This window comes from Alligator sinensis, unplaced genomic scaffold, assembly GCF_000455745.1.
Source record: "Alligator sinensis unplaced genomic scaffold, ASM45574v1 scaffold371_2, whole genome shotgun sequence".
Taxonomy (NCBI): domain Eukaryota; kingdom Metazoa; phylum Chordata; order Crocodylia; family Alligatoridae; genus Alligator; species Alligator sinensis.
The window spans coordinates 57329-62726 of record NW_005842707.1 but is presented as its reverse complement, the minus strand read 5'-3'; positions in this window follow the sequence as shown (position 1 = coordinate 62726).

The following is a 5398-nucleotide window of genomic DNA, read 5'->3' as shown; positions in this document are numbered from 1 at the left end:
CAGCCCTGCTGGTGCCCCTCACTTGTGACCCTCAGCCCTGTCCCCCCCCTGCTTCCAGTGCCTCTCAAATCCTGCCTCACCCAGCCCTGCCGGTGCCTCTCACTCCCAACGTGCAACCCTCTGCCCGCAACCATGCTGAGTACACACATACACCTCCCCCCCCCCCGGAACAGCTTGCCACAGCATCCCCCACCCCACTGCAGAGCATGTGACCCCTGGCAGCCAATCACTTTGCCCACTGCTCCCAGCCCCAACCATCCAAGCTGCTAGTGCCTGGGAAAAGCAGAGGCAAAACAAAAACCTGGATATTTACTCGCATTTTAAAAACTCACCTGGACACAAGGAAAGGGGCCCAAAAAAGAGGGCACGTCCGGGAAAACCCGAACATAGAGCTGCCTTTGGTATCTCTTGTTTTGTACCACACTTTCATGCCCTTCAAACCCTTTGATGCAACTGTCTTCCCCTCTGTCCCCCCCTCAAGCCAGGCATGTTGTGTGCACTGTCAAAGGCTTGTAAGTTCTGAGAAATACCATCTCTCCCTGTATCTCCCTTGCTGTTTATTGTGCCAGGCTCTGTGGCTGCTCCTTTATTGACAGTGCCAACTACAAGGTACTATTTTACTGTCCCTTTTCAAAATAGAACAAATCTTTAAGGGCACTGAAAATCTCACTGAATATAGTGTCGCAGCCTATATCTCTTGCTGGAAGCTCATTTTAATGTTCTAATCCAATGCCTTAGGCTCCATAAAATTTTCAGAAAAAATGTATAACACATATGGTAGATGGGGTTGGTAGCACCGACTTTTATTCAGGTGACCTGAGACTTCCTATTATAAAACCCAATTTCCATTTAATTGTAAGTCTGTTATGTTAACTGTTTGGACTGAATTTTTCCATGCTGGGTAACTGCCTTGGGCTATATTTTTTCAGGCACAAGTTCAGCCACATCCAAAAATAAGGGGAAAATGTTTTGCCAAAATTAAACACTGTAGTGACCTTTTTGTTAGGAAGCTCTAATGCTCCTTCTATAATCTCATAGTGCTTAGGGTCAGACGGGACCTAAACAGATCATGAGGTCTGACCCCCTTCCCTGGGCAGGAATGGGTGCCACGGTCATATGACCCAGCCATATATCTGTCCAGCCGCCTCCTGAAGGCCCCCAAGATAAAATGCTCTGGTAGTGGTGGGATTTGAACCCACACCACAAAAGGGAATGAAGCCTTAATCTAGCACCTTAGACCGCTCAGCCATACTGACAAAGCAAAGGCTTAGAATTTGAGGTAAAGGGATTTTGTGTCAAGGTTATACATTTGCTTTCCCCATGAAAATCCACCTAGATTTGACCACGTTACAAGACTTAGAAACATCTTAATGTGTACATGGTCTGTAGAGACTTCCTAGAAGTTTGCAACTAATTCTTTTCCCAGTAGACAAGTTCCAGTCAAGGAAACTGCTGAAGAACTGGCCTGAGAACTGAGAAGAAGGTGGCTGACTGTCTCCCATCTCAGCCCGGATAGCATGGAGGAAGGATTTTTTTTAATTTGAAAAATCCCATAGTTAGGGAAACGGAGTTCATCATGCTGATGTCCAGAGATTTAGTGATGATAATAACCTTTGTTTTCTCCAAAGTGTATTCTTGGCTGAATAGGGAATCCCTGTATACTTTGTAGTTACTTGAACTAAATAGAAGGAGGCAGTTCTGGGTTTATTTTATTTACAACTAACCAATCATTAGGCAAGTTTGCTAGTTTTAGTCTTAAGTCAGAAGAACATATAACATTATTCTTTTTGGATCCTGACCTGAAAGGACTTTTACATATACCTTTCCCTGCATGTTTGGGGAAATGAATAATCAATGAATTGGGATAAGTTGAAAAGGACATTTCAAGGCCCCAAACTAAATTTAATAAATCACAGTGCTACAAGGTTTGGCTATATATAGGAGAAGCAGGAGTTTTTATATCTTGATGTTTCATTAATCTAGTAGTATCTTTTACATCTTAGTTTTTTTCTTAATCTAGTAGTAATACTCTTCCTGTGGGTCTAAAGAAGGTTGAGAGGACAGATCAAAATGGGCCACATCCACAAAGGGGTTCAACCTGACTTAAAACTTATGGGCGCATCTACATGAAACATTTACTGTGTAGTTGACTAATTAACTGCTCAGTAAACCTCTCAGCGTCTACACATGCTCCCCTAATAGGGCACCCAAACCTAATAAACTCTGCAGCAGGGTAGTACCTGTATTTGTAGGTAGCTAGAGAAAAGAGTCGTACCCCAGATCTATTGGTCCATATGCCTTCAGGATTCTGCACCATTTGACCCCTTCTCACATCTCCTTTCATCTGTTCCTGCTACTCCGTTGCTGATTTTGTTTCTCTCAGTGCTTGTTCTTGATTATACCTCTCGTCTCCTCCCACTTTTGATTTCACATTTTCTGTTGGGTTGGAGAACCATACAGGAAGCACAAAACATTATTAAATTGATATAATGACCACCAGCTTATACAAGTTACCAAACAGAAAACTAAATACAGAGAAACTTTTTTAAAGAAGAATCCTCATGTACCCCCCTCCCCCCCCACACATCGCTGCATCAAAGCAAATATGTTCAAAAGTATCTTATGTTACACAGTTTATACCTACTGCTCTCGAGTGTTGCCTCTAAACAGGCTTCATTCCAACTATAGGATGACAATGGTTTCTAGAATTCTACTATCTTCAAATAGGACAGAAGAATTTTCAGGTTTTAAATTGAACTTTTATCACATTTCATCTCAATTCCTGGAGGCTCCCAGAATCTCACTTTTTTCCCCACTTCAAATGTTTGTGGTTGAGTCCTCTTTCTTCTGCTCTTCAACCTTATCTGCCCCCTCCTCTTCACTGGCTTTCTTCACAATTTCTCATATAATTTAAATTGTGTTCTTGCCTCCAGGATTCTGCACCATTCACCCCTTCACACATCTCCTTTCACTGTTTCTTCTACTCCATTGCTGATTTTGTTTCTTTCAGCACTTGTTCTTGATTATACTTCTTGTCTCCTCCCACTTTTGATTTTATGTTTGCTTTCTTCTTGTGTGCTGTGTTTGGAACGGCTTCTGCCACACTTCCTCTCGCATTTATGAAAACTTAATACCAAGACCCCTTTTAACATATGCATGTAACCCGAGCAGTACTCCAAGAGGTACCCTGTCTCTGATTGAAGGGATCAAAGCAGGTGCACAAGCGCTGTGGAAGGTATAGGGACTCTCCTCCCCCTATAGAGCAGAGCCAGACCACCAATGGGGACTTAACCATATACCTTTTAATGAGGAAACAATACTGGGAACATAACCAGTATAAACCAGGGGGGGCACAGGGGACACTACAATGCCCCGAAGGGGCAGGATTCAACAAAGGTTAGACACTTACAATCATAGACATATTCATCCAGTTGACAAAAGACAGGGTTAACCAAAATGTAAAACACAAACAGCAGAACAAACAATACTGGTTGGTATTACTGGAAATACAAAAGACACAAAATACAAAATGTCAAATGACAAGGAATATAGGGCCTAGGTACCTGGAGGGGGAGAAAGGGGGAAAAGCACAATAGCCCCTTTCCACTGCAAGAGGAATTTTTCCCTGTTGGCTCACTCACCCCAAGTCACCAAAGCTGGAACTTGAATTCTGCTCTCCCACATGGTAGGCAGAAACTCTGCCACACAGCCACCAGTACTAGTATTGCTCTAAGCTGCTAGGGGTCTTGACCTTCCTAGAGCCCTGGCCTCACGTTGAGCTGCCTGGCCTCTGATTGGAGGAGCTGGGAGCAGATCTGGGAACCTCTCAGGTCACTGCTCAGATGTTGCTGGAGCTGGGGAGCCTCTCCTGCTGGCCACAGCCTCTTGTAGGGGATCCTGGAGCCCCAGCGGGGAGCCTCTCCTGCCAGCTGCACGCTGCGCTGCTGAAGACCCCAGTGCTGTCTGCAGGTCCCACTCCTTCAGGCTCTTTTGGGGCAACTGCTCCTGCCCCGCTAGCTCAGCTCTTGCCAGCTCCTTGAAGCTCCTTCCTTGTGGTCCCTCACTAGTCTCTCCTGAGTCAGCTGAGCTGCCCCCTTTTATCCCCCTCCAGGTGATCCACAGGGCCAATCAGGGGACATGGAGGGTGAGTCTCTGGGGCCTGATTGGTGAGGAAAGGGAATCCCAAGTCCTCTAATCATCTTTTACCCCTTCAAAACCCCTGGGCCAAATCATTACCAGATTGGTGAGGAAAGGGAATCCCAAGTCCTCCAATCATCTTTTGCCCTTTCAAAACCCCTGGGCTAAGTCACTGCCAGCCAGCCCGTCACATCCATAGTGGATCTAACTTCTTCAGCGTGGCATTCTGGTTTCTACAGGGCTGTAATGCAGTAAAATGAAAAGTGTGCAATGGATTCAGAATCAATATGTATGGAAGGGTTTATTGAACATGGAAGTGACTAATACAATTAGTGTGGTATTCATTTTCATTTTGATATGTTCAATTTATACTGTCACTGCATTTTCTGCTTTCATAGTGCTGCAGATGCCTGTAGCATCAATACATAACTGTACCAAGATGATCAACAACAATTGAAAACATGGACATTTTAAATTGCTGTTCAGTTTCCTAGTCATCACCCCAATAAGATAATGGCATTGTGCACTTCTTTCTGAACTATTGTTTGAGGCAGTTCACAGATACAATTGCACTGGTTATACTAGGTTCATGTTTCAAAGGTTGGAAATGTAATTGCTCTTTTAAATTTAAATAAGTGCTTTGACTCTGTATCAGTGCGGTGATCCTGTGGCAGATTCCCAGGGTGAAAAATTACAGAATACACATAACCACACTTCATGCTGTTATGGGTTGCTTGTAACTGCCTGCCTTCATTTAAGATATTGTAAACTCCTTTGGGGAGCCAGACAGCTGAAACAATATCAGGTTCCATCCAAACACAAGAACATGTCAGCAACCAAACTAAAAGCATATGTGGGCAGAGGCGTTTTACCAGCTATTATACCATGAAGACTTGTGTCTGTGAAAGAAAAGCAGAGAAAAGACCAAAAAAAGCTGAAGAAGATGGCACAAAAGTAAATTTTAGATGCAACCTGAATAAACATTAGTAGCATGGCCCTGAGAAAAGCCTAACAAGCTTTATGAGCTGGGTGCTGGCTGAAAGGACTTTGGCGCTCTGAGCAAAGATGTTCTTTCTTGTTCTTTGTTGCCTGTTGCATTCTAGGAACCAGGACTTTGTATGTCCTAGTATGCCAGCTTTCCCATAAATAGCACCTTTTCACATCCTTTTTCTTGTATGGCTATTCCTACATATTGAATTTATAGGATCTAGACTAGGGGCAGCAACCTGTGCCCTGTGGGCCATATCTGGTCTATGGAACA